General features: G+C 51.0%; 1 protein-coding gene across 2 annotated transcripts in view; it reads left to right on the top strand.

Moving 5' to 3' along the window:
• The window catches only part of septin4b (septin 4b), a 109996-nt gene that overhangs the window by 48111 nt on the left and 43555 nt on the right, over positions 1-18330 (top strand). The gene's annotated exons all lie outside the window — the stretch shown is intronic.

Raw genomic sequence — 18330 nt, forward strand, 5'->3', positions numbered from 1 at the left:
CTCACCTCCAAGAGTGTAGGGGATCTGCAAGCACCCTCCGTGTCCACAGATTGCCTAGAACTCGGGGCCAGGATTCTCACGTTCTTGAGACCCCGCCCCGGCTACGTGCTCAAAGTTCCCTCCACTCTTCCCAGAGACCAGGTGGTGAACCTGCAGGTGCTCCCCACCGGGGAGGAAGACCCAACCTTTCCGTGTTGTGTCCAGTACGCGCACTGCGCCTCTACTTGTACCGCACACAGAGCCCAGAAGCTCTGAGCAGCTCTTTGTCTGTTCGGAGGTCAGCAGAAGGGAGGGCTCTCTCCAAACAGAGGCTGGCGCACTGGATCGTGGATGCCCTCGTTAGGGCATACCGATCTCATTTCGCCCCTGCCCGTTGGGAGTGAGGTCACTCCTCATGGGCACTGGCTCAGGGCGCCTCTCTAGCAGACATCTGCAGAGCTGCGGGTTGGGCTATGCCCAACAACTCCGTGAGGTTCTAATACCTACGCGCGGAACCGGTGTCAGCCCGCATCCTGGCAAGGTGTAGGACCGGCAGCCGGTAGGGCGTATGCCTGCGAAAGCCCTTCCCCCTTCCTTAGGGGGATCAGCGGCTATTACGCCTCCCCTCTTTCCCCCACTGGGTAAAGAACAGGCATTTTATCCTTCACTAGCACCTTCCTCGGGGCAGGCTGGGCAGAACAGCCCTGCCCCCTTAGGCGGGAAAACAGTTGAGTTATCTCCCACATAGCTCTAACCGGACCTAGTGCTCCAGACGTGGTAACCCCCCCTCCGTGGGCTGTTCCGTCTGATGTATCCTCATGAATGGTTCCCACCTCGGCAACCCATGACCTCCCTAGGTGGACTCCCTTGCGGTTAACTCCTGCAGTCCGCACATTTTCCCATGAGTTCTCCCCTGATGGTGAGACCATGTGGTGTCTCCACTAATTCCTCCCTACGGTAGGTAGTGGTCTCTGCAGCGTTTTTCCCCCGGGGGGAATAATGCTTACCCAGTGGCCCTTGCGGTGCCGGGCGGCTTCTCGCCATTTAGAGAACTAGACCTCCGCCCGTGACGGCCGGTGGCAGGGGCTTCCCAACTTTGTGGTAAAGCTCTGGGCCCCCTTCCTCTCCACTGGATGGTCATAATTTCGCGATAGCGTCTTCGTCTGACTCGCCCAGGCCAGTCAACGTCGCTCCGCTAGAGATTGTGACGCGGCTCAGTGCTGTGGCGTCTTACATAGGAACCCCATTCTGTCGGTTCGACACAACGTCGAGAGACCGACAGAAAGGGAACGTCTTGGTTACGGATGTAACCTCGGTTCCCTGATGGAAGGAACGAGACGTTGTGTCCCTCATGCCACAACACTGGCCGCCCACCCCAGCAGTCAGGGGAGGATGCTTAAGGCTCCTCAGACCAAAGGTGAATGAATGAGCACGCCGGCTTCCCTCTTATACCCGGACATCCGGGGAGAAGTCCGGCATGCAAATTTCATTCGCCAATTTTCATTGGCCTTTTCTGAATACTCAGAAGATGATAGGTTCTCAAGACAAACCCTATTCTGTCGGTTCGACACAACATCTCGTTCCCTCCATCAGGGAACCGAGGTTACATCCGTAACCAAGACGTTGTAATTATACATCTATATTGTTCATTTAGACCATTAACACAGATATCATTGCCAAAGAATAAGTGGTGCAGATGTCAACCAAGACTGTCAATAAATGCATCTTTGTGAAGAATCTCGTTTTCAATCACTGATTCTTTTACCAGAATCCTGACCATATTTGGCCGTCTCAAACAGCGTTTTATGAAGTCGCCCCACTACGAATGGGGTCGCCATACCAAAGATATTAATATTAACAAGATGCTCGACTGCCGTTACAATGAATGGCGAGGAATGCAATGCTCAATATGGCCGCTCTAGCGAAGGAAGTCATGCCTTTCAGTAAAACAAGCCAATCGTCAATCAGTAAAGACTGACGATTCTCTGGGGTGGGGCTCTAGTGAGGCACTTTCCAGCCTGTGCGCAGGGGCAGCAGATGAGGCGACCTCGATAAAGGTGACTTTTTAGAGCAATTTAAGCTTAGCAAACCAAGTTATTATACAGTTCATGTCATGTTTAATCGTTGATCAGAAATATGCTGTTTAATTGTGAATTTTAGACATCTGCATCCCCCATTCAAGTAGATAGGACTTTGGACTTGCTATGACGTAAATAGCTGTCCAGAGGCATTGCAAACATGGCCGCCGAGTGGCACGACTTCCGTAACGGACTTTGGCCATACTCAGCGAGTAATCTCATGTTTATCTAAGGTAGATGTTTTTGTTTTTTATCAGGTGTGGTGAGTGTGCGCAATGGCTTAAATCATGGTCATTTGCTCGGGTGGGTGCTCATTTTTTGGACTGCAACGTATCATTGCCATTTAACATTGCACTTAGTGCAAGTCTATTAGAATTAAGCCGATCAGTGTGGTAGCAAAGGTTCACATAGTCATAGGCCATCAGTATTAAGCCAGTTGGCTAATAGTGGATTTGTCCAATAAACAAACGTCTAAATTAAAAAGTAGCAACCATAAATGATGCTTAGAAAGTTCGCTTTCTCGACGCACCCATCTCGCAAGGGTTTGGTGATACCATCGAGGACTTCTCCCAGCAGCTCTCGACGGTGAAGAAGCAGACGGAGGCCATTAAACATCTCCTGCCCCGCCGCGACTCGGCCGCCTTCCGGCCTTCGAGATCCTGTGCGGCGTCTGCTTCCCAGCAGCCCCGGCCCTCCTTGTTGCCGGCTCCGGCGCCCACTAGGCAGGCGGCCTCCCGGAAGAAGACGTCGAGGAGGAGACCACCACCCCTTCAGCAGCCGCCACGGAAGCAGAAGCGGCCCTGACGGGAGGACCCCAGGGAGATCGAGTGTACCATCGGGCCCGCCCCCAGCCATCCCATCGCTGGGCGGTCGGATTGGGACGGTTCCTGCCCCTTCTCAGCATCTGCTGGGCCTCTCCGGGGGCCTGGCGCCCACATACTCACAAAAAGAGTTTCCTCTCTCTCTGGGGTGGGATTACAGCCGCCCTCACCCTCTACGCGACGGTGGTCGGCAACTCGACGTTGCGTCACGGCGAGACACAACATGGAGCACACACAGCAGCCCTCAGCACTCTCAGTCAGACGGTGCATTGAGCTGCATCATCGGGATGGCGCTGCCCGCCATCGAACCACCCCCCGGGGTGACGATGAAGAAGATCGAACCCCTAGTCCCCCTGTCTCGGTTCCTGGGAGCCTGGCTTCGGCTTCCCAGGCCGTCACGGTGGCTAGGGAAGACGATCCGTCTCGGCTACGTGATCCAATTCGCCAGACGCCCGCCCTAGTTTCGGGGCATCCTGTCATGGTTCTTCCCCACCTTGTCTTGCTTCTCTTGACCTAGTGGCAGAACCATGATAGAACCTCTTGTTTTATGTGGAGAGAGTCAGTTTTGGCATTCCATATACTCCCTCTCTCCGGTGTGGCGTCTCTGTTCCCGCCCTTTCGTCTCCTCGTTATTGTTTGTTAATTAGTTCATGTCCTGCACCTGTCCCCTCTTGATTTATCCCCTTTATAATGCCCTTGTGTCTTCTGTCTCGTGCTGGTTCATTGTTCTGTTGCGTTGTATTTGTGTCATGTGGGTGAGTTACTGTTCTGTAGTTAGTTTAGTTTATTGTGGTTATGTCAAGTGTTGTTATTATTTCTAGTCTAGTTAGTTCCTGTCCTTGTTGCTATGTTTTGTTATGTTCCCCCACGTGGGTCTTTGTTTTGTATTTTTTAGTTATAATTAAAGTCTGTCTTGTTAACCCTTACCCGCTGGTCTGCACTTGGGTCCTCTGTCCTTGTCCTCACCACCCACGTTCATGACAGAATGACCAGCCTTCTGGACCCAGCAGACAGAGGGATCTCAGCGGGAGGGGTCGATGCCGCCGGACTCCCTTCCAGGGTTGAATCGCCGGACTCCCTTGGAGGGTAGAGGCCGCTGGGCTCCAGTTCCAGAGTCGGGACCGCCGGACTCCCTTCCGGGGTCGAGACTGCCGGAACCCCGTCCAGGATCGAGACCTCCGGGCTCCCTTCCAGGGTTGAGGTCGTCGGATTCCCCTCCAGGGTTGAGGCCGCCGGTGTCCTGTTCCCGCTGAAGATCCCTGCCGGCCTCCCAGCTGGTGCCCAGGCCTGTCGAGTCGACTGTTTGTGTGTGTTTGTCCTTGTTTGCTGCCCAGCTGCCAGAGAGCGCTGCCCAGCCTCGGAGATGCTGCCCAGCTGCCAGAGAGCGCTGCCCAGCCGCCGACATCCTGTCCTGTCTGTCGACTCCAGGCTGCCCAGCCGGTGATAGCGGCCTCCCAGCCGGCCATCCAGCCGGCGCCATGTCCTGTCCAGCCGGCCATCCAGCCGGCCCATGTCTGTCCAGCCGGCCATCCAGCCGGCCCATGTCTGTCCAGCCGGCCTCCAGCCGGCGCCATGTACTGTCCAGCCGGCCTTCCAGCCGGCGCCATGTACTGTCCAGCCGGCCTCCAGCCGGCCTTCCAGCCGGCGCCATGTGTTGTCCAGCCGGCCTTCGTGCCGGCACCATGTCTTTGTTTGGACTTTTTTTTCCTATGTATCACGTTTTTGGTGTGTTTTGTATGTTATGTTTTTTTGTCACAGTCTGTCTAGTCTTGTTTGTTCCTTGAGGAGCATCAGGATGCTGCTCCTTAAGGAGGGGCTTCTGTCATGGTTCTCCCCACCTTGTCTTGCTTTTCTTGAGCCTAGTGGCAGAACCATGATAGAACCCTTGTTTTATGTGGAGAGAGACAGTTTTGGCATTCCATATACTCCCTCTCTCGGTGTGGCGTCTCTGTTCCGCCCTTTCGTCTCCTCGTTATTGTTTGTTAATTAGTTCATGTCCTGCACCTGTCCCCTCTTGATTTATCCCCTTTATAATGCCCTTGTGTCTTCTGTCTCGTGCTGGTTCATTGTTCTGTTGCGTTGTGTTTGTGTCATGTGGGTGAGTTACTGTTCTGTAGTTAGTTTAGTTTATTGTGGTTATGTCAAGTGTTGTTATTATTTCTAGTCTAGTTAGTTCCTGTCCTTGTTGCTATGTTTTGTTATGTTCCCCCACGTGGGTCTTTGTTTTGTATTGTTTAGTTATAATTAAAGTCTGTCTTGTTAACCTCTTACCCGCTGTCTGCACTTGGGTCCTCTGTCCTTGTCCTCACCACCCACGTTCATGACACATCCTCTCAACCTCAGTCAGAGGCAGGGATGCTCCCGTGCTTTGGGCCGAGGTCGCCACCCTTCTGGCGAAGGAATCAATCAAGCCCGTCCCTCTAGCTGAGATGTTCAGCGGGTTTTTACAGCCCGTATTTCATCGTTCCCAAGAAAGGCGGGGGGTTGCGCCCCATTCTAGATCTGCGTACCCTGAACAGGCACCTACACAAACTGCCGTTCAGGATGCTCACGCAGAGGCGCATCCTGGCATCTGTCAGATGTCAGGATTGGTTCATGGCAATCGACCTGAAGGACGCGTACTTTCATGTCTCAATTCTCCCTCGTCATCAACTGTTCCTACGGTTCACTTTCGAGGGAGGGACTCTGGGTGTATATCACAGCCGCTCTCACCCTCTACACGACGGTGTTCAGCAACTCGACGTTACGTCACGGCGACACCCAATGTCGAGGATAATCAGTAGCCCTCAGCACTCTCAGTCGACAGTGCGTTGTGCTACATCATCGCCAGGCAGGTAAGTCAGCAGAGCCGATTTCCTCCCCGGGCACTTTCCCACGGCAAGGAATCCGCACTGCCAGCCATCGAACCACCCCCTGGGAGGTCGATGAAGCAGATCGTACCCCTAGCCCCGGTCTCGGTCCCTGGGAGCCTGACTAGATCCCCCAAACTGTCACGGTGGATACGGGTGTAGGGTATGGTCGGATCAAAGTTTACCATCTGTGATCGTAAAACACAGCAACCTCTCAGCAGGACTTCAAGCAAGTCTAAACACCCCCCCTGGACTTCAAAGGAGGTTCGGAGGGTGGAGGACAGGGCTGGTCACCAAAGTGACAAAAACCATGTTGCCCACAAGCTGAGAGCCTCGGTTTATTCCAAAAGAATCTCTCTTTCTCTCTATTTAGCAACAAAAGACTGGTTTAAAGTGCATATCCGTATACCCCCACATTGTATGTTTGTCTCCCCATTATTCTCCTTCAATATATAACCTCCAATGCATGTGTGCGTCGTGGTATTCTGTGTATATTTACATTCTTGTCCAAACTACAGGTCAATGTAATTGTAACCCCTTCATATTTCATATCAACGTGTTTCCATTTTCATGTCTTAGAATATGGTGTATAGCACAGTAATGTATTTTATACCATACTCATTTTATTCTATTCTAAGTCTATTCCTGCTCCAAACTCCCAGGCGACCATGAATGCAATTGAGTTAGTGTGCCGGACAAAGAAACATGTTTTCGCACCCAAAACTATCTCATCACATTGGATCGCCCACCTTGGAGGGGCGTGACGCCCTCTGTGTTAAAACATCTGAACACACAGGAAAGCTTGCTCTTTTTTGTATGTTCGTTCGCTCATGGGCGTTCGCGCTCATGGGCGTTCGCGCTCGTGCACGTTCTTTCAACCTCTCGAGACCTGTCTCTCCTCAGAGATAGCCTCTTCCAGCAGTTTGGGTCAGCTAAATCCAACAGACTCCCGGCTCGCTCTGAATGCATCAGGACCCTTTGATACGTGCGCCAGCACGTGTCCAGAGAAACAAAGAAGCCAATGCAAGTATCTGAACTATTGCTAACCGGTTGCGTATTAGCTTTGCCCCTTTTAAATAAGGAGATTTGTCCTTGATGGTTCGTGCAGATGTGAATAGCTGATTTAATACTGCCCTTTTCTTTGCTTTATCTATTTTCTTTCATTTTCTACTGTTTTACGTTTTTATGTTTGTTTGTTAATGTTTGGTCCTTGTTAGTTTTAGTTTGTGTTACATTTTAGTTTGTCGCTGTTATTAGCTCTGCTGCATCAGGTTAAAGTGTATAAAATAATTAATGGTTAATCACAATTAATTATACGTATGTTACTGTGGTTAAACTCATAGTTTCCCCGAAATACACTAAACGGGATACGATCCGTCTCGGCTACATTCTACAAGTTCGAGACATTCTCTTACCTCAGTCAGAGGCGAGGATGCAGGCGAGGATGCTCCCGTGCCTCTGGCAAGCGATCGTGCTCGTCCCTCTGGCCGAGATGTTCGACGGGTTCTGCAGCCCGTACTTCATCATCCCCAAAAAAAGGGGTTGCTAGATCTGCGTACCCTGAACAGGCATCTACTCTACTGATCTACTCGCGTGTGTGCGATTCGACTTATCAGTCGACTACAGGCAAGACGTGACAATTCTGATTTGACTATGTAAATCCTTAGTCGAGGACACCCCTAAATTCAATTTTGAACAACAATTAAAATTTTCAAGTAGGACTATTTAACAGTAGCATTCAAGATGAAAACTGAATGCTCAGAAAAAAAACAAAAAAAAAACAATGCAAAGTCTTCACTGTATAAAACAAATATGCATTGACTTTGTAGCTTTAATTAAAGTTCCCTTTCTGTCGGTCTCTCGACGTTGTGTTGAACCGACAGATGGGGTTCGTCCTTGAGAACCAATCGCTTCCGACTTCTCTAGAAAAGGCCAATGAAAATTGGCGAATGAAATTTGCATGCCGGACTCCGCCCCCGGATATCCGGGTATAAAAGGGAGACGGCGTGCCTCATTCATTCACCTTTTGTTCTTCGGAGCCTTCGCTCGTGATCAACAGACTTCGCTACAAGACTGCCGGCTCTACGACGTGGTGCAGCGGACTGTCCCTTCCTGCAGCGACTTCCCCTGGGCGTCTCGGCGGTTCCAGAAGTGTTCGAGTTTTTTCTCTAAAAGAGCAAATTTCTCCAGCGTGGCATGTCCCGCTGTTCTCTTGGGTGCAACACACTCATCGAGGAGGGGGACGGACACGATATCTGCTTCCAGTACGCTGGGGCAGATATTGTGGATACGTCCTGCCCGCACTGCGGGCGGCTGACGATTCAGACGTTGCGTCACGGGTGGCTGTGTTCTCACGGGACTCAGCCACCACCTTGTCTGCTTCCCGTTCCGTGACGGCAGGACTACGGCCCTGCCGCCCGCTACGGCGAGCAGCGAGGGTGATATGAGGATTACTGTGAGCGCTAATCCGTCAGCCACTGGCTCGCGGACCGTTCGCACCTCGCCTTGCTCGTCTGACCGTTCCCCATAAGACGGTCCGCCGTCTTATTCCTCAATTACGTATCGGACACGGTACGTGATGATGAGGTGTCTGTTGCAGCATCGGAGGGTGACTTACTGGCATCAGACTCCGACGATTCCTTGAAGCTCCCTCCCTCGGGGGGTCGAGATCAGGAAGAAGCGGATGTCGTAATGTCAGCCATGCTTTCCCGGGCCGCCGGCTTTGGGTTGCGGTGCACCGCACTGCCTCTCCCAACGCTCGCGGCTGGATACACGGTACATCGGGCTTGAGAGCGGCTCCAAGCCGCACTCGCCCTCAGTGCCGTGTTCCCCCGGAAGTGCATGAGGAACCTAGTACGACCTGGAACGCCCCCTTCGGCGCGTACACGTCAACTAGTTCCATCACCCTTTCTTCCCTCGATGGTGGGGCAGCTAGAGGATACGTCGATGTCCCCCGGGGGCTCGACCTAGACTCCCGTCCAAAGCACGTAGGCTTTTCGGCATCTGAGGTGTCGAGAGCTTACTCTGCTGCGGGCCAAGCTGTCCCCTCTCTCCATGCTATGGCCTTCCTGCAGGCCAATGCGCGGAGAGAGCTCCACGAGGGTAAGACCGACCCAGCGCTTATGCAGGAACTCCGCGGCTTCACCGACCTCGCTCTCGGGCGAACAAGGTGATCGCGCGGGCCCTGGGTCGGGCGATGTCCACACTTATGGTCCAGGAGAGACACCTCTGGCTGAACCTTGCACAGGTGAGTAACTCTGAGAAAGTCCGCTTTCTCGATGCACCCATCTCGCAAGGGGGGGCTGTTTGGTGATACTGTCGGGTTCGACAGTTAGGGAGCAGACAGAGGATATCACGTATGTCCTCCCCAGCCGCGACTCGACCGCCCTCTGGCCGCCGAGATCCCGTGCACCGTCTGCTTCCCAGCAGCCCTGGTCCTCTTCGAGACATCGAAGAGGAGACCACCACCCCATCAGCAGCCGCGGCGAAAGCCAATGCGGCCCTCATGGGAAGACCCCAGGGAGTTCGAGAATACCTTTCTAAAAGTTTTCTCCCTCTCTGGGCGTTTATCACAGCCGCTCTCACCCTCTACACGACGGTGTTCGGCAACTCGACGTTGCGTCACGGCGAGACCCAATGTCGAGGATAATCAGCAGCCTAAGCACTCTCAATCGACGGTGCTTTGTGCCACATCATCGTCTGGGTATTATCACAGCCGCTCTCACCCTCTACACGACGGTGTTCGGCAACTCGACGTTGCGGCAAGACCCAATGTCGAGGATAATCATCAGCCTAAGCACTCTCATTCGATGGTGCGTTGTGCTACATCATCGCCAGGCAGGTAAAACTGCAGAGCCGATCTCCTCTCCGGGGGCCCCCCCACGGCAAGGGATCCGCACTGCCAGCCATCGAACCACCCCCGGGAGGTCGATGAAGCAGAACGTACCCCTAGCCTCCCTGTCGGTCCCTGGGAGCCTGACAAGAGCTTCCCAAACCGTCACGGTGACTACGGGATACGGTCCGTCTCGGCTACGCGATCCAACTCCCCGGACGCCCGCCCAAGTTTCGGGGCATCCTCTTAACCTCAGCAGAGGCAAGGATGCCCCGTGCTTCGGGCCGAGGTCGCCACCCCTCTGGTGAGGAAGCGATCGTGCTCGTCCCTCTAGCCGAGATGTTCAACGGGTTTTACAGCCCGTACTTCATCGTCCCCAAAAGAGCGGGGGTCGCTAGATCTGCGTACCCTGAACAGGCACCTACTCAAGCTGCCGTTCAGGATGCTCACGCAGAAGCGCATCCTGGCATCTATCAGATGTCAAGATGGATTCATGGCAATCGACCTGAAGGACGCTTACTCTCATGTCTCAATTCTCCCTCGTCATCGCCCGTTCCTACGGTTCGCTTTCGAGGGTCAGGCATATTAGTACAGAGTCCTCCCCTTCGGTCTGTCCCTGTCCCCACGAGTCTTCACGAAGATCGTGGAAGCCGCCCTCACTCCCCTCAGGGAGAGAGGTGTGCGGGTACTAAACTATCTCGACGACTGGCTCATTTGACACACTCGTGAGATCTGTTATGTACACACAGGGACCTAGTGCTTCGGCACCTAGATCGATTGGGACCACAGGTCAACCGAAAAAGAGCAAGCTCTCCTCTGTGCAGAGCATCCTCTTTTTTGGTATGGAACTCAACTCTGTCTCCATTACAGCGCGACTGCGCTCAGTCAGTGTTGAACTGCCTGGAATATTTCAAGCAGTCAGCGGGAGGAGGCTCCTGGGTACATGGCATCCTCGACGGTGGTGATACCCCTCAGGTTGATGCACATGAGACCGCTCCAACACTGGCTACAGAGTCGAGTTCCCTGGAGAGCGTGGCACACCGGCAGCAGGCGGATGGTGATTACGCTTTTCTGCCGACGCACCCTAACCCCTTGGTCTTCAATGACCTTTTATACGGACGGGGGTCCCTCTCGGGCAGGCGAGACGCGTCAGGGTCGACAGACGCCTCCCTGCAGGGTTGGGGTGCCGTGTGCAACGGGCACGCAGTGTCAGGGCGATGGACGGGCCCCCGCCTGCGCAGGCATTCAATTGCCTAGAGTTGTTGGATGTGCTACCCGCACTGAAGGGGTTACAACCTCTTGTGCAGAACAAGCACGTGCTGGTCCGGTCGGACTGCACAACTGCCGTAGCGTTTTAAACCGCCAGGGTGGCGTTCGCTTATGGCAGCTAACACGACTCGCCCGACGCCTCCTCCTGTGGAGTCCGCAGGGCCACACATATCCCAGGTGACCTGAACCAGACAGCCGATGTGCTCTCTCGTCAGTTGACGCCTCGCGGAGAGTGGCGACTCCACCCCCGCGTAGCCAGCTCATTGGGGACAGTCAGGGCGGGCTCAGGTAGACCCCTTCGCCTCCCTGGACACCACCCATTGCCGCTAAGGTACTCCCTGCCTCGGCACGGAGGCTCTAGCGCACAGCTGGCCGTGGGACAAGCGGAAGTACGTCTTTCCCCCAGTGAGCCTCATTGCACAGACCCTGTGCAAGGTCAGGGAAGAGGAGCATCAAGTGTAATAGTTGCGCCATACTGGCCCAACCGGACTTGGTTCTCGGAGCTAATGCTCTTGACGACAGCTCCCCCCTGGCCGATTCCCCTGACGAAGGACCTGCTTTCCCAGGGGAAGGGCACGTTATGGCATCACGGGCTAGACCTCTGGAACCTCCATGTCTGGCCCCTGGACGGAACGAGGAGATCCTGAGTGGCCTAACCCCTGCGGCGGTTAAGACCACTACTCAGGCTAGGGCCCTGGCCACTAGGTGACGATACGCCTAGTGGTGCCTCTTCTCATCCTGGTGCTCTTCTCGAGGAGAAGACCCGCGGAGTTGCTTGATCAAGTGGGTGCGGTCCTTCCAGAGACTCGAGAATAATCTCTCCCCTTCCACACTGAACGTGTATGTAGCCGCTGTTGCCGCTCATCACGACCCAGTTGCTGGTAGTCTCTAGGACAGCACAACCTGATCATTTGGTTCCTAAGGGGCGCGGGAAGGCTACCACCTCACCCACGCTCCGTACCCTCTTACGACCTTGATGCGGTCCTGGAGCCCCTCGGAGATGCCGCTCTTTCTCACTTCACGATGAAGACGGCTCTCGGGAGGACGCTCAAGAGGGTAGCGGACCTACAAGCATTCTCCGTGTCCACAGATTGCCTAGAACTCGGGCCCGGTTATTCTCACGCTATCCTGAGACCCCGGCCCGGCTACGTGCCCAAAGTTCCCACCACTCCCCCGAGACACCAGGTGGTGAACTTACAGGCGCTCCCCACCGGGGAGGAAGACCCAACCCCATCCGTGTTGTGTCCAGTACGCGCATTGCGCCTCTGCTTGGACCGCACGCAGAGCCGCAGTAGCTCTGAGCAGCTCTTTGTCTGTTTTGGAGATCAGCAGGGAGGGCTGTCTCAAACAGAGATTGGCGCACTGGATCATGGACGCCGTCACTATGGCGTACCTGTCCTAAGATCGCCTACGCCCACTGGGTGAGAGCTCTCTCCACACGGAGTACAGCCTCCTCGTGGGCACTGGCTCGAGGCGCCTCTCTGGCAGACATCTGCAGAGCTGCGGGTTGGGCTACACCCATCACCTTCGCGAGGTCCTACAGCCTCCGCGTAAAACCGGTATCGGCTCGAGTCTTGCAGGCATCAGGCAAGACCGGCGGCCGGTAGGGTGTACGCCTATGACAGTACCTTCCCCCCTTTCTCCTAAGGGGGTCAGCGTACTACCTGCCTCCCTTCTTCCCCCACTGGGTGAAGAACAGGCACTCCATCCATCACTAGCAAGCACCTCCTGCGGGCGGGCTGGGCAGAGCAGCCCTGCCCCTTAGGCCGGGTATCTCCGGAGTTATTCGCAACATAGCTCTAACCGGACCTAGTGCTACCAGACGTTGCAACCCCCCAGTAGGGCGGTTCCGTCTGATGTATCCTCATGCTGGTTCCCACCTTGGTAACCCATGACCTCCTTAGGTGGACCTCCACCTCGCGGTTAACTCCTTCAGTCCGCACTTTCTTCCCATGAGTTCTCCCCCATCGGTGAGACCATGTTGGTATCTCCACTAGTCTCCTCCCTGTGGTAGGAAGTGGTCTCTGTAGCGCATCCCCCGCTTGAGGAAGTAGCGCTTACCCAGTGGCCTTACGGTTCCGGGCGGCTTCTCGCTGTTAGAGAAACAAGGCCGCCGCCTGTGAGGCCGAAGGTAGGGGCCTTCCCACCTTTCTAGAAAGCTCTGGGACCCCCTACCTACCCACTGGTAGGTTACAATTTCGCGTTAGCGTTCACGGCAACGCCCAGGCCAGTCACCGTCGCTTCGTTGAGATTGTGACAGGGCACCGTGTTATGGCGTTTTCCATTGGAACCCCATCTGTCGGTTCGACACAACGTCTATTTACTGAACGACTCACAGTGCTCTCCCCCATGTTGTTATATTTTAATAACTTAGCCACTCACTTCTGGACTGAAATTGGTGGCCTGGATTTTGTGGCAATGCGGGGCTGCAGTTGGATACTGTTGAGCGAAACGTTTTGATTTTTCTGGTGAATACATTCTTGTCCAAAACAGAAACTAAAATGTCATTTAGAACAATTTTATTGTGGTACAAGCAAAATATACTGTTTATATTGCTCGAAGAAATATGAGAGGGAAAATGTGAATGGTGCAGTGATGCGCTGTGCTTTATTGTTGAGGAAAAACTCGTTTTTTCATGAGAGCTGTTGTAAATATTCTTTTTTTTAATTCTTTTTGTCTTTATTTTATTTTTTAATATGTATGTAATTGTTTAAAGAAATATTTTATCAATAGTGTTTATCGAAACTCTCTATCTCGCGCTCGCACGCACGCACACATACACACCTCATAAAGAGCTCTGCTGTGTGGAGTCACACAGCGGCACTATTCATCCAGACTCCCAGCTGCAGTCATCACAAACGTCTGACAACATGAGCCTAAATCAAATCACAAAGAATAGTTCACCCAAATATGACAAATTCTCTCATGCCCCCCCAGATGTACAGTACATGACTTCCTTCTCTTCAGTTAACACAAATTAAAATGTTGTTATGTAATCTACTTATATGAGATGCAACTTGCTGAAGCTCCAAAAAGCACAAAAATCTTTTATTAAAAGAATCCAGAAGACTCCAGTGCATTAATAAATGTCTTCTGAAGTGTAATGTTACATTTCTAAGATATTTTTTTCTAAACCTATTGAAACCAAACTTTAAATGTCGAAAACTACTTGTTTGTATTGTGCTTAGTTGTGATATATAATTTTGTCATGAGACACAAAGAAACATGAGATTTGAAGTTATTATGAAGGATTATTTCTTACTTTCAGACTGCATCTGAGAATATGCTCCTGCTCTCAGATGCTCACATACTGTAGATCTGTTTTTTTCTAAGGCTGTTTATTGTTTGTTTATTGGGTGATCTAATTCACAGGTGCATGGCCGTTGTCCTTTTAGACTTCATAGCACGATAGTAGCCGGACACACACTATTTTATCATTAACATCAAGGTTTTTTTTTGGTTCCTTGACACTGTTGCCTCTTGCTCACTGGGAGACTGCTGATTTTGCTTCTTGGGTTGCATGCTTCATTAACATCTTACATTTAAATTTATGCATTAATTATTAATGAAGTATAACCTTAATTGACACATGCATTCTATTTGCTAATCGAGAAGGCGTGTTCAGCTGTATTCTGTTCGCGCTAATTTAAACACATACAGTACTTAAGTTGTGCCTCTGCCCTCCTGTGAAGCCCTCCTCGTGTAAAGACCTGCGACTCTACCTGCGCGACTCCACCAAGCAAAGACACCCACAAGGCACTTCAGTATATTTAACATACCTTTGCTTTCATTTAATTGTATACTAACATCATGTGTTTCCAGTTTATTCCTGTACTCCACCACAGACAGTGTTCTCACCCAAGACGCAAGGCACGACGCGTTAACTCACACGCCCGTCCCATTCACACCTACACTTCTACACCTCTGTCTCTCTCTGTGGGTCTCTGGAACTGCCAGTCAGCTGTGAACAAGAATCGTAATCGCACAATCCGGCATGACACGAGGAATCCGTAGACACCAAGATCTCGGTTTTCTGACAAACATTTCAAAAGTTACGAGCAAAAATAGCCCTTTTTCAAATCTGTTCCCCATTTTGGCAAGGACCCCCAGTCCGACGTGTCGATGAAGCGTACCAAGTTTCTTACCGATAGATCGATAAATGTTTGAGATACGGCCTAAGATCAATTTTTGGGTCAACTTTGAAAAGTTTGTGGCGGCGTAACTTTTGAGAAACAGTGAAAATCTTAATTCTGGAGTATCTATTCTATGCGGCTAAATCCAAAGATCGTCTCAGCTTTTCATGACAATCGTTCACAATTTCTAGGACTAGTAGTGAAAAAACGCAATACTGTACTTTTCAAGATGGCCACTATTGTAATGGGTGGAGTCTTAGTGTAAGGCATGGACGTGTGCCGAGTACAATTTTTGTACATCAATGGGTTCAAAAGATACAGCCATTTGAAAAGTGTATTTTTGAACTGCTGGTGGCGCTATAGAGTGAGTGCTAGAGACCCCATACTTGGTCAAATGACTAATGAGTACCACCTCTACGAGTGTGCCAATTTTCACCATTTCCTACGTACGGTTCATAGGGCTACCATAGACTACCATTGGTTAAGAATAAGAATAATACTGACAAGAACAATAGAGGCCATAGCCCCTTCAGGCTTGGCCCCTAAATATGTAAATAATAATGTCCACCTGGAGAAACCCTATGCTTCTGACTTTCACACCCTCACCGCCTCGTCCGGCCTCACGTGCCTCGCCACAGCCTGTACTCACAGATCAGGAAACCAGCTTGATCTCATCTACACCCGTAAAGTCACCACAGATAACATTAAAGTCACACCTCTTCACATTTCTGACCACTTCACTTTCAACATGCTCTACATGTACTACAGCTACACCACCACCCGTTTATTTTAGACGGAACCTTCACTCTCTCTCCCCTAGCACCCTCTTTGCTAAAGTGACATCCTTTCTTTCCTCCAACTTTGCATCTCTAGATGCTGACACTGCCACCGACACCTTATGCTCAACACTTATATCCTGTCTAGATGACCTTTGTCCTCTGTCCTCCAGACCAGCTCGCTCCACCCCCTCCTGCCCTTGGCTGTCTGACATCCTCTGTGAACAATGGAGTACACTCAGGGCTGCTGAAAGGAAATGGCGCAAGACCAAGAATCCTGCAGCTTACCACAGCTAAAACGTCTTTCTATACCACCAAAGTGAGCAATGCACCTAACAGCTTTTCAAGACATTTAACTCTCTTCTTTCCCCCCTCCTCCCCCGCCCACTTCATCTTTGACTGCGGAGGACTTCGCTGTATTTTTCACTGAGAAAACATCATCCATCAGCAAACAATTCTCAGCACCTCAGACCTCGGTACACACTACCCTCACTTCAAACATTTAACTCTCCTCTTTCGCTCCACTGACTGACACTGAAGTCACCAGACTTCTCTCCAGCCACCTCACCACCTGTCCCCTTGACCAAATCCCCTCCCATCTCCTTCAGGTCATATCCAGCACACTCACAGCTGCTCTCACACACATCATCAACACCTCCCTGCTCACCGGCACTTTTCCATCTACATTCAAACAGGCACAGGTCACGCCCCTACTTAAGAAACCCACATTGGACCCCTCTACTACCGACAGTTACAGACCTGTCTCTCTCCTCCCAAAATAGATTTATTGCAAAAACACTTGAAAGGGAAGTTTTTAACCAGGTGTCTTCCTACCTATCCCAGAATAAACTACTGGATGTCAAGCAGTCTGGCTTCAAAACAAACCACTCCATTGAGACTGCACTGCTATCGGTCACAGAAGCACTGTGGCTAGCCAAGGTGGAATCTAAATCTTCGGTCCTGATTCTGCTAGACCTATCCACAGCGTTTCACACTGTCAATCACCCCTGTCATCTCTAGGAATCTCAGGCACTCCTCTCCGCTGGTTCAAATCCTACCTCTCCGGCAGATCTTTCAGGGTGTCATGGAGGGGCTCGCTGTCCACTGCTCACCACATGATCACTGGGATCCCTCAGGGATCGGTGCTTGGACCGCTGCTTTTTTCCATCTACACAACATCCTTTGGACCCAAGGTTCATGTGACACCCCTTTTCATCGCTCTCCACTGGCTACTGGTTGAAGCCCGTATCAGATTCAAGTCACTCATGCTTGCCTACAGGACTATCACTGGATCTGCACTGGCATCCTTTCACACCCTCCTACACTCCTACACCCCATCAAGAACCCTGCGTTCAGCAAACCAGCGGCGGCTTGTATTGCCTTCTCATAAGGGCAGTAAATTGCTTTCCCGCTTATTCTCCTTCACAACTCAATCCTGGTGGAACATTCTTCCTTACTCAGTCCATATCTCTCACAACATTCAAAAAACTACTTAAAACCCTTCTGTGAATACTTGACAGACAAATGAAAAAAAAAACACTAACCCTCTCTCTTTCTCTCAACAGGTAGTGGTCTAGCTTTTGTTGAAACTAGTAACTTTTGTATTAGCACCTATTGTATTGTTGGTCCTGTATGACATATCTCTTATTGCTCCCTGAACTCTCTGTAAGTCGCTTTTGATAAAAGCGTCTGCTAAATGACTAAATGTAAATGTAAATTTGCATGTTATGGTATTATTGCAAATGTTTCACATTTAATGTACTTTTAAGTTTCCAGTAGTGACAAAAATTGCATTTTATTAATCTTGCTTACTAATTTCAAGTGTCAAGTGTTTATTGCCATTTGCACAGGTACATTACAGTACACGTACACTGGAATTCTTGTGCATGTCTCAGAGTCAGATTTAGTCACAAAGAGTTTACACAGTATTTACAGAAAATAGACTACACAAACGGACTTTCTAGTTAATATATATTCATTCTAAAAAGTAATAAAAGTAAATAAAATAAATAATACTGGACATTATGTAAATAAGTAACATTGCTAGTTGTTGAGTATGTACTGTAAGTAATAATGCACACTTTGGTTGACAGAAGTGAGATGATAATGCCCCTAGATTAATAACACTTGTATTAATGGTTGATGATAATGAATTGAATTAATGATATCAGAATCAGAAAGAGCTGTACATACATGTTGCACATACAAGGAATTTGTTCCCTTTCTGTCGGTCTCTCGACGTTGTGTCGAGCCGACAGATGGGGTTCGCTCTTGAGAACCTATCAACTTCTGACTAGTTTAGAAAAGGCCAATGAAATTGGCGAATGAAATTTCCATGCCGGACTCCGCCCCTGGATATCCGGGTATAAAAGGGAGACGGCGTGCTGCATTCATTCACCTTTTGTTCTTCGGAGCCTTCACACTGATCGACTTCGAGACTTCAAACCCCTACGCCGAATTACTGCTGGAATCTTATGACGTGGTGCAGCGGACACTCCCTTCCTGCAGCGACTTTCCCCTGGGCGTCTCGGCAGTTCCAGAAGTGTTTGAGTTTTTTTTCTCTAAAAGAGCAAATTTCTCCAGCGTAGCATGT

This window comes from Triplophysa rosa, linkage group LG14, assembly GCF_024868665.1.
Source record: "Triplophysa rosa linkage group LG14, Trosa_1v2, whole genome shotgun sequence".
Taxonomy (NCBI): domain Eukaryota; kingdom Metazoa; phylum Chordata; class Actinopteri; order Cypriniformes; family Nemacheilidae; genus Triplophysa; species Triplophysa rosa.